The sequence below is a fragment of the Lonchura striata genome, chromosome 13 (assembly GCF_046129695.1).
Source record: "Lonchura striata isolate bLonStr1 chromosome 13, bLonStr1.mat, whole genome shotgun sequence".
NCBI lineage: Eukaryota > Metazoa > Chordata > Aves > Passeriformes > Estrildidae > Lonchura > Lonchura striata.
The window spans coordinates 10392411-10404810 of record NC_134615.1 but is presented as its reverse complement, the minus strand read 5'-3'; positions in this window follow the sequence as shown (position 1 = coordinate 10404810).

Below are 12400 nucleotides of genomic sequence, written 5' to 3'. Positions count from 1 at the left end.
TAGCTGCAGTAAAAACCTTGCTTCATCATAGGCTTTCTTAAAACCTTCATCTGTTGGTTTACTGAAAAATGCAAGGTAATAGGATATATGGAAATACCAACAATATATTTAAATGCAAGAAGTTATTACAGCTGAGAAAAGTATCTTCTAAAGCTACCACTTCAAGTACCTTAGAAAAAAGCTGAAATTTAATATACTATTCAACATGACATTTAGAAAACATTAATATAAAAGGGCACATAACACATGTGGAAAGTGTTTTGTGAATTTCCCAATGTTAAATATAATTACTCTGTAAGCATATGTTCAACACTTACAAATGTTTAAGCATCTCTAACTATATTTGTTTTGAATGTGAACACAAAACCACAAATTAAACCTTAAGGTTAAATACTTGCTCATTATGTTTATTGAGTAATTTTCTTTGAGTATTTTGATTAAAAAGAATCTACAAGTGTTTATTCTGCAGACTACCATTTTCTACTTCCTTCAGAGATGACTGGTATCTGTGGTCATTAACAATAGCTTCTTAATTAATTCTGGAGCTGTAACAAAAAAAAAAATCTCAATTATTATAATTAGTTTCAAATTCCTTTCCATTTCTCCTGAACAACTCTTAATACCCAGGGCTGTGTTTTACTGTGTGTACTAAGCAATACTACAGGATCACATCCTGATTATGATGTCGAGATAGGACTGTATCCCCCAAACTGTATTTTGCTTAAATACAAACAGATCACATTTGAGCAACAACCTTTCAGAATGTTTTTCTAGACCAGCTGAACATTCCTTGACACCTGGAGAAGCAGTGTAGCAGTAAGTATTAAGATATGCCTCCAACTCGGGAATACAAGATGAAAAGGGACAATTGCCACATGGTCTGACCTCCTCTAACTCTCACCAGCAACTTCTGCATCACATCCATGGTTTTTGACTTACACTGTATCTCAAAGGTATTCAACCTTTGTTATGAGTGACTGCAAGAGAGCACCTACCACCTCTATGGCTGTGCTGTTCAGTAGTTGATTACTTGGTTAAAATTTGCACCTTGCAAATTTTACTTGTACTCTTGGCTTCCAGAGACTGGCTTTTGTTGTATCCACAGACTGAAGAGTTGTCTACTATTAATAAAAATCATTCCTCAGAGACCAGGACTAGTGCTCCAAGATTGAGTCAGGCCTTAACTCTGAGCTTCTCTTTCTCATTTTTTAAATAAAGTCTCATCCTCCTTAAAATGTGGGTAGCCTCTAACTCCAGTACTCATCTTGCAAATGTCATCTAAAGGGGGTAATGGTAATACTCTCTTTGTTTGCATTCACTATTCCCTTCCTGTGAAATCGAATGTGAAGGTTATTTGGCTAGAGCCCCACTGCACACAGCTCAGGTGCTCCTGCTGTGGTCTGGGTGCAGCACAAGCCTGGCTGAAGGAGATGGGTGTCAGTGCAATGGGGTAAAGACAGGGCTCCCCAGTCCATAAATCTGTGTCCTGCAGAGTCCCCTGCTTCCTCTCTCTGAAGCTGGACTGGCACAACAGGTGGACCCCACAGAATTTTCATTGATAGAACAGCTGGGCACTGTTTTAGGTCCCAGTTAAGCATGTAAGTAGTGGTATTCATTTCATGTGCTTCAGAGCCTGACAAGATAGCCATGCTCTTCCTGAGCTCCTTGGGAGACCATACTAACAAGTTTGCAATAATGATCTTCTCAAGACCTATTTCTTTAAAAAGGATTACAATTCACAGATATCTGTATTTTATGCCTGTAAAATTCATATACATTTTTGCTTTCCCCCCACCTCTGCATTATTTCTTCTGTTTACAAAAATGTGAGAGAGCTCTGTATTTCCAAAAACCAAGACCAAGCTACCTCACAATGAAGACTTGAAGTTAATATGTTTGAGGTTAAAGCTCAGTAATTTTCTCCTAAGATGTGCACACACTTCTCTTCTGCCCCCTCACTGGCACTCTTTAAAGCTCTCAAGCCCTCTGCAGCTATTTTATAAAACAAGATTCTCAGTCTGTCATCAGACTTTCCCTTTCTCATACTACTTCTATTTTGTACTCACAGATTGTTTGATGCAGTGATGTTCTTTAGGAACTATTTCTCTCCAGTCTCAACTGCTATGTTGATAAATCAAAAGGTTTTCCCATTTTCTTTTCTAATTCCCTCTCAACTGTGTGAAAACTTCAGAGCCTCTCCTAACAATTACATAATCTGGCTATAAATCCAGCTAAACAATTTTTCTTAAAGATGCTGTGAAAAGATCCTTTGAATTGACTCAAGGTCTGTTTCTAAACATCAGTTAATATGACATATTCAATAAAGACTATCCAAGCATGGTGCAATATGAAGAATTAACTGTCAGGGTTTTGAAATGCATGTTATGATAAAACATGCATTTTGTGTCTTCTGAGGTGAGAGATTATATGGATACATGGTCTGTGCACAGATGGACTTCATACCTTGTCTGTTCATTAGATTATTTTCCTCAATATTATTTCCTCCAATCCAGATGCTTCCTACTATCTTGGCCTGAATCACAAACACCTCAAAAAAATCTTTAGAATACCATAATTAGGAAATAGGCTTATGTAAAGCTATTGACAGGATGTAATAATATAACTGAACTGCATTTTAAAGTGCATTTATTTTAATGTCCAACTTTTCTACTCAGTGTAATGTTGAAGTGGAAAATTTAAAATCTGATTTAATTTGAAATTTTAAAAACTGATTTTTTAAATCAGTTTTTTTTTAATGAAGTCTTTGTTATTATTTGTATTCTCAATCATCCCTCCTTCACACAAAATAATTTGGTTTTTTTTCTGATCCTGATTGATTAAAAAGCTCCCAGTTGGTTATGTAAGAGCAGCACACCAGGAGTTGCTGGCAGCACATTACTGACTAACAGAGTGAGAGACCTTTCAGACATTTCTGAAGCTCTGTGTAGGATTCTTTATGGCAACTGTAAAATGTGTTTTAGGAGTAAGTGCTAACAGACCTCACCAGCTGAAATTAAAGGCTTAATCTTTTATTCAAAAGTATGAGTGAACTCCAAGAAAGGAACAGGAGGAGGTTCACAGGAAGAGGAATTCAAAATTACTGTTAAATTTTGAAATTTGAGCTAGAATAGCATGGGGCAAAGAGAGTTCTTGCCTGTCTTGCCTAACCAGACATGATTTTCACACAGACCTATCCATACCATAAAAAATAAGGATTCAGAGAAACTTCTAAAGGACAGAAAATATCCATGGGAAATTAAAGAAATTCCATCAGTAGAGCTGTGCTGATGAGGATACAGCTGAAGTAATCGAAAAGAAATTTCACTCACACTTAGTTTTGCTGCACACAATACCATACTACCTGGAATATATTTATTTTTTCCCTTTAATCTGCACACTGCCAAATCAGCCTTTTTAGAGAACTGCTAGTAAGAGATAAAAATATGTTTCCTTAGTATTATGCTGAAAAGGCTACATTTGAGGCTCGGATATATTTGGTAAGGTTTTGTAAGCCTAACCCTCCTATTTTTTTAAATCTCATAAAGTGGAAAAAATCTTGCCACCAAAAAACAAAACTGTGGAAAATAGTGTAGTTATTGCCACAGCTTATTGAAATACTCTTCCAAGTCAAACTCAGTCATATTTGTAGTCAATATTTTAGTGAAGCAACAGTTTGAAGGAGCTGCAGAATCACATTTTTATGTCCCTCTTACCCAAGGGAGCATCTTCTTTCCCATTGTTCAAATGAAATTTGCTGACTGACACCTAAAAAATGCATGCAAATGTTCTGAAGTAATTTTAGGGCTTGACCTTAGCTAAAGTCCACACAGACTTTGGGATGGAGCCCAGAATTATTCCATAGACATAAGCACAGTAAAGTCTGGGAATGAACAGGAGTTTTGCTTTCTCTCCTTAGCAACTGGAAAGACTGCCTGTCTGAATTTAGTTACTCTTCTGTGTTTCCAACAGTTTGAGAGGATATTAACTGCACACTGTAGGTCAATCAATTTGAGAATGTTTTCCTACCTGATCCCTTTGAAATCTGCAGTATAATGATTCTCTACATGAACCATGACCTACTGTGCTTTCAGTTATTCAACCACATTTTATCAACGTTATTCAATTGTTCAGAGGCAAAACACTTAAAAATTAAAGTTAATGGAAGTAATTACCTATCTCTGAATTAGCAAAATAATCCTTCTCATTCTTTGCTGTTGTACCTGCACTCTGCCATTCGGCAGGGGCTGTGCTACACAGCCAACCCTTCAATGCCAGTTTGACCATGATACAAACTGAAGGGAGTCATTAGCCAAAATGCTATCCATCATTTCATCTTCAAAAATATTATAAATATTGTTCCAGCCGCTGCACTGATTTAAAGCCACTGAGTAATCATAACAGTGTACTCCCTGAGGATGTTCCAGGAAATTATATACTAGAACCAATTTCCTCTCTAATATAGTTGTGGAAATTCAGGTCAGGTAGCCACTGACCTCATTTTTTGAAATTCTGAAATCTCCACAGCACAAACATATAATGTTTACATGGCAACAACACTGCTGCTTTGTGCTGACTACTCTAATGTACATAAATTAAGTTAAACCAATCATATTTTTCATAGAAATTATTGTATTAGCTAAGCACAATAGCATCCACACTTCTACATTTTTTCTCTGTTGGCCATCTTGTAGAATATTATGACAGAGAAAATACAAAACATGACAGATAAAGGTACATTTGTTTTTACCTATTGCCTCTTTGTAAAACTTTCATATGTACAAACTTATTGTCAGTATGTATTATAAAAACTAGAAATCCTTTCCAGTTCTAAAAATCCTGGGAGACTTGCTGAAAACTGCTGTAAATAAAAATACAGATAAAAGAAAGACAGGAATCTTAGACCTTATAAAGTCTATAATAAATAGCTGAGAATATTTTGTGATTTACAAATATGAAATTTACTAAGTCACTGTGATGTGCATAATTTTCTTAAACTGGACAGATACTTCAGTTTCATGATGAAGCATGAAGCACACTTCAGAACTGGCCTCTTCCATTTAATTAGCAGTTTCTCTGGTACCATCTGAGACAGCAAGACATGTTACCAAAATGACTTCTGTCTCTAATTCGATAATTTATTTTGGGGTCATTTCTTCAGGATAGGAAGAAGAAAACACAATCCTGAATGCATGTCAAAATGGACTACGAATTAAAAGATGAAAAAACAACCTTGATTTCCCCACACCCCTGCACAAATCTTGACATTTTACTCCACTTTGTTCTCCTCACAGTCATTTACTTTTATGGCCTCTTTTGCCCGAGACACAAACAAACTGTTGATTTATCTAGTCACCTCTGCAAAGCATTAATATTGACAGAGTGAAAACATGTCAGGCAGGTTCCTTCCCACATAAGGAATTTCTCCCTGAATTATGGAAATGCAGAAGAGGAGAAATAGAAATGCTAGGCTTTTCATGTTCATTTATAAGCTGTTTAGGAAGGGAGGAGCACATTTTCTGTCAATTGCACTGGAGAAAGCCCAGCAGGTTCGATTCTGGCATGCAAATATTAATGGCAGCAGTGGCTTTGTTTTTATCCATCCAGCCCAGAGCAGATGTAATGTTTGTGCCATGCACATTCCAGAGGAATGCAAGAGGCACATCACTGAGAACTCTCACCCAGCACCGCCTGCTCTGCAGCTGCCACTCATAACCAAAACTCTGTTGCTAAATAAAAAATGTCTAATAATGGACTTTGGGTTAGTGTTTTTAAATTTAGACACAGATTAATATCGCTTTTTCCTACCAACCACTTGTTTGTTGGTTTGGGTTTTTTTACAAAATTTTTAGATTTTATATTTGAATATTTTAAAAGTATTTTCCACATAGAAACAGATTAAAAGCCTGACTGCTTTACTACAAATGCAGGGAGTATTCTCTTTAGCCTCATCTGTCGCAACATAAATATTTATAAATAATACCGTAATAGATTAATAATTATATTTGTAATATGAATTAAAATGTCCAACAGTAGGCGGCACATGTATTATGTGCAGTGTCATCATTTCACCATCTTTCTTTCTCATTTACTTCCACAATGGGTTTAAAAACATTTACAACACAACAGGTGAAAAGCAAGTAGTTGACATAATTTAAGGGGATAATTAATTTTAACTCTAAATTGCTACATGTAGGAAGAAGAGAAGACCAGCAAGCAAGCTTTTCAGGAAATATTAGGCTCTACAAAATCATTCCAGTGAAACATGGTGACAGGAGATATATTACAAAAGGATAATTTAAAAAACAACGGAACTAGTATGTTTTGATTCCTTTTTGCTTCATTTTTTGTTTGATCGACCATTTCAAATAGGTAGCTGTACTAGGCTGATGATTATAATCTCAGCCGCAACAATTCCAAGTAGAATAGAATCTTCACAAGGGAACAAAATATGAGCCCACAAATAAAAAACAGTAAGGTCAGGTCCTAGAAACATGAGTAGAGAAAAAACAAAACAGAACAAAACAAAACAAAAAACCCAAAACAAAACCAAAAAACACCCGAAAAACCCCAAAAAACAGGGCTCAGCCTTTGCCCAGAAGAGAAGCCCGGCAGGGCGGGAGCTCGTGGAGCAGCTCTGGCCGCAGGTGGGAATCTCGGGCACTGCCCGGGAGCTGCGGCCCCTCGCCGGGAGCCTCCCCGCCCGCCCGGAGCCGCGGCGGTGCCGGCGCGGGCTCAGCGCGGCCTCCGCCGCCTCTCCCGCCCCGCGCCGCCTCCGCCGCTGCCGCGCGGCCGTTCCGGAGCCGCCGGGCTGCGCGGCCTCAAACGCTCTCCCCAGACGGGCCCCAGCCAGCTCCGGGCCCGTGCTGCCCGCAGGCCTCGGCAAAGGCACCCTCCGACACCTGGCCTGAGGGAACGCGGCTTCCCGGGCCGCTGCCGCCGCTGCTGCCGTCGGAAACGTGCCCGGAGCCGGCCCCTCTCAGGCAGGAGCCGGACAAGTGCGCGCCTCGTGCTGCCGCGGCTCTGCCGGCCCGAGGGAAAGGTGGGAGAGCGCAGCCTCGGGCCCTTGGAGAGCGCATCCCTTCACGGCGTGAGGGGCGGCTCCGTGACAACGGGCTCTGCGTGCTACTGCTGAACACCTCTTCCAATAAACCAGCTGCCGGTGCAAGGAAGAAATTGTATTGCTTCCTTTGTTTCATATAAAAATGTCTTACACCGCTTGGGTACGGGACAAAATTCCATCAAGTACAGTCACTTCTGAAACAAGGCAAATGTATTTATTTACAGATTCTAGCATCTTTAAAAACTACAACTTGGAAACATTGAAACAAAACAAAGGTTTAATTTAATAAAGTACTAGGGACATTACAATGAACAAGACTTTTAGTGGCTATCATAGGACATTTAGTTAGGTATTTTAGTTAGCTACATTTTTTACTTTAATAGCTCTAAATTCTACGTCCTATTTTTAAACAATTTTACTAATATTCCTATATTAGTAAGATGTTCTATATAATACACTTATAGACTATACTTAAAATGAAAACTCTTAAACATCTAATATACAATCTAGATTGGGAAAGGTAACCTATATAATCTAACAATGATTACTACTCTATTCCTTAGATTGTACTCTAAGCATATTTATATAGCATTAAATTGCTGCTTCAATAGAACTACTTCCTAATTATGAACAATTGCATTACTATTCTTATACGCTATAGCTAAAGTAAAAACTTCTTAACCATCTAAAATACTATCTGGTATTGGGAACATAAAATCACACAGCCTAAGAATGAATACTACTGTGTTCCCTGGCTGCAACTCTGTCCCAAAATCGCTTGTGGGAAGGGCTTGGAAGATGCGTTGACCATCCCTTCCAAACCCTCCTCTGACTTCTGCCGTGCTTCGACTCCAGACAGGCATCTGGAAGGCTGACTTGATCCAGCTTGTCAAAGAAGTCGGCTACGGCACGCATCCTCTTCCTCCTCGTCATCCTTCTCTTCCTAGCGGGCACCGCTGGAGCTCCTCCGCAGGCTGAGCTGTCATTGGCAGACCTGTCCTGCTTGGGCAACCTGTAGATAGAAAAGAGCACCAGGAGAATCTCCACAGAGGGCCAGAACCACCACTGCTCAATGGCCCAGAGAAACAGGCTGTCCTCGGTGATCTCGGGCACCTCCTGGATCCTCTTCCCCATCTCCTGCAGCATGGCCATCTCCTGCTTGCGCTGCTCCTCGTGCTGGCGCAGGAGCTCCTCGGTGACCTTCACGGTCTGGTCATCCCTGCTGCACAGGAACGAGAAGGCGCCCAGCATCACCACGATCTTGGTGAGAGTTCCACCGATGGTCTGCAGGAAGAGGGACAGAAGGGGCTCAGCAGGGCTGGGAGGGAGATGGCTCCTGGGCTAAGGGGCAGGACATGCAGGGCCCTGGGAATGCATGGGAGAGGGAGCTCAAGGGGAAGGTCAGGCCACATCCCTGCAGCCCCGTGGTGGCACCTGCTCTGCCCAAGGTGGCCCCTGCACCCTCACCCCTGCCCCAAAACTCACCATGGCTGCCGATCCTGCCGCCCCAACCCTTGTCTAGCAGAGCCTTCCTCTCGCCTGCTGCACTCGCCGCTGCCTCGAGACGCAGTGAGAGCCAACGGTACCGGCCGCTGTCCCTGGAGCTCCCGGGGACCCTTCCGTGGTTGCCAACGGTGATGCCGCTGAGCACGGAACCCAACGGCACAGCCTGGCCATGGCCCCTGGCCCTGGCTCTGCCCCAGGCAGGCCCAGAGCACCTGAAATCAGCCATCCACGTAGCCCGAGAGCCCCGGAGGCACCTCCTGGTGCCCCTATTACTGCTGTCTCTAACAGCTCATGAGATGGAGGGTAAAACCCCAAGGAAATTCTAGAGCACACAGCAGAACTTCTGGTGCAAAGGATCCCTTCGTATTTCAGTAGTTCTGCTTCTGTAGGTTTATCGATATCTATATCTATATATCTTACATAAAAATACATTTATATCCCTAACCAAGCAGTTATTAGCATGCAGCTCTTTCATTAAACAAGACTTTTTTATTTTTAAAGCTTTTTTCCCCACCTTCCTTCACTTGCATACAGCAATGATTCTAAAAAGGGAACTTGACTATTTCTTAGTGAGCAACAGTGTACTGAAGGAAAACAATAAGATGTAATAGAAGTTACAGGAACAAACAAATATTCAATGGTCCAATTTGGAGCATATATGTTTGGAAAAACAAGCATAAAAGGAGATATCAAAAATATCACTTTTAAAAGTGTGGCACAAGGTTCATAAAATTTCTACTTTGTAACACTCTTGTCCACTTATATTTTGTTTTTTAATGTTTATTTCTTCTCAGATATTTCTACTATAAATAAAATATTTTAACAAGGCTTGTACAGCTTGATTGCAGATGAAGATGGCTAACTTCACAACTGAATTTCAATGAGCGGCAATTTCATCAGCTGATAAGTGTACCCAAATAAACAATGAGATTTTAACATGCATTAAATTGATTACAATGTACTATTGGGAAACAGGTTCTGAAACAGCCACCTAAGGCATAAAAATTGCGATTCAAATGGTGAACACAAGTGTAATTATGGGGTTTTTCCCAATACCTGTTCACAGGAACACGACAAATTAATGCAGTTGCTGAAACATTTTATAAGGAAGGATCCTTAAAAATTCCTCTTTTGAGATCTGTCTCCTCATAAAAGAGGTAGGATATCTTGTCAAACACTATGATTCTAATGCTGGAACAATGTGAATTCTTTACACTTTTCTTCAGAATGGTGATTTAGTGAAAATAATCTGACAGGTTTGTTGAATATTTGAAAATCAGTTAAATATGTGAAAATTATAACACTTCAAAACAAACAGCATAAATAGAGAAAAAATAAACAGTACGGGCATTACTGACCTGACTTTTTCCCATCCTACTATAAGTTACATGTTCAAATGTAAATTCATGACAGTTTGTCAATAAAAATACCAACTCCAGTGCCACAAGTAGGATGAAATTCCACGAACAGAAAGTTTAATCAGGTGGGAGTTTCCCCCTTCCCAGCGATGATTAGGTTAAAATACAACATTCCTTCACTATGTTCTAAACTACTCCAAATCCAAGTTCCAGGGCCAGCAGCCTTTGAACTGTGGAGGAAGCTCAGCTTTGAGCAGAATAATTCTCAGGTCTTGTGTGCTGCAATCATCGTTCTCCAAACCAGAAATTTGCTGCAGAAATGTTGTCAGTGCTTTCAATATAGCTCAACAAATCTCTTCCAAGGAGAAAGAATGATGTCACTTGAACATGAAGATAGCTGTCTGAAACACATCATTGGCTGCTGGACCATTAGCTAACAATTATAAATGGCACAACATTAACTAGAAGGAAATGTCTGCATATGTGCTCTCAGAGTCACCAACACTGGATCTCCTTCCGTAAATGTTTAATATTTTACCTTTAATTATGATTTACTATTTGATTTAATATTTAATTAACATAATTAATATTTATGAAAACTGGAAAGAGCTGTATTGTGCCTCGATCAAGTATGCAGGTGACCTAACACTCTGTGGAGGAAAAGATTATGGCACATGACGCAACTGAATTACAGTGACAGGGAAGCACTAGGAACCAGTCGTGGAACAGTGGGATTTCTGCAGTGTTTGTAAATATAGGTGTGTGTAGGTCTAGACCATTACAAACTCCCTGTCTCTATTCATATACACGCACCTACAGACCTGTATGCGTGCACAATTTAACTGTTCAAATACAGCTTTGGCACAAGTTGACCCTAATTACACTTTAAAGATTCTTGAGCAGAGAATTCTGCCTAAAGGAAGGAGGTAATGTAAGCAAAAGAAAAAGGCTGGGGCTTAATTCCAAAGCATTACTGGAAAAAAAAAATCTCACTGATTCCACTTAGAATCTACACAATCCAGATACTGAAGGGATGTTTTTAGGCATAGTGAGGGTGGAGCAAAACACTGAAAGGTTAAGAGAGACAGGAGATAAGGACATTCTAACTGAACAGCAAGACAAAAAAGATCTAACATTTTTTCTTTCTGTCCAGTAAGTATCAAGTAACAAAATATTAACTGGAAGAAATAAATAGCAGACTTTTCCAAAGTTTCAGACTACAGGCATGATGAGTCCCTAGAATAAAACCAGACTAAAATATCAGTAATATTAGTTTGTCTCCAACCTAGACCTCAGAAAACTAAAACAACCGAACCATGGGGAGTCAGAAAGGCTCTTGTAACACAGTGACAATCAGAATAACAATACCAAGCAACCAACCTTTTATGTAACACAGCTAACAAATAAATCAATCAATGAATACACATGTATGTTTGTACACATATACTGCAAATTGGGCATCCAGAGATTTAGGGTACAACTGCACAAATAGTGTAGAGGAAAACATCCGCAAGCAGTAAAATTGGCACAGAAGACAAAGCATGAAGAGCAGGCAGGAAGGATGTCCAGGAAAACCAAATTTATCCTGCAGAAAATGCAGGAAGTGTCTCATCAAACCAAAGTGATCCTGCGGAGTAAGGGAGAAGCATGCCTGGCAAAAACCAGAATTCCAAGACTACAAAGTGAAAAGAACTGTGACAAGATGCTGTGGGAAAAAGAAACCACTAAGGACAGATGAAAAACTGCAGGCCGCAAAAACCAAAAAAATCCTCCTTCATTTCCAGCTTTTCTTGCTGATGAGCTTTCACCTCTGATTTCTGCAAGTGGGACCATCAAGGACTATCATTGCTGCCTGTATGGGACTGGGCCATGGGCTTCCTTCCCCTGGCATTTTATGGGAAACTTAAGAACTCCTACACCGGACACCTGTTGCTAACGACTGACAGCAATTAAGGACTACCCATTGCTCATGGTATTGTATTATTGCTGGATATCAATGTAATGAATCGTTGCTTTGAAATTGCCCTTATTTATTGGCTCTCTATAAACACTCCCTTTACTGCGGCCTCTTTCCCCCTGATACAGGCAAGGTGCAATGTACAGACACACACACATGCATATAATCTATCGGAAAATTTCCTGTATTTATCTCCAAAGATAATATTTTCTCACAACTGGAAAAAATCCCAGGGAGTTTCTCACCATGTTTACATTGGTACTTAAAAGTTTTTAAAGCTACTTATAAGGATTTTTTCAGGTTGTGCTCCAAAGCATAACCTGAACAAGAACAAGAAACTCTGGAAATGGAATATTAACAAAATCACTAGTTCAGCACCATGTAAGAGCTCTGCTCTTCAGAAATATGAACCTAGTTTAAAAATGATGACTCCTACCCTCACCCTAGTAAACAAAATTGCATCTGTAACTGAAAAATGAAATGCAGAAACAGTCAGATGAAATGTCATTACCTACAATAT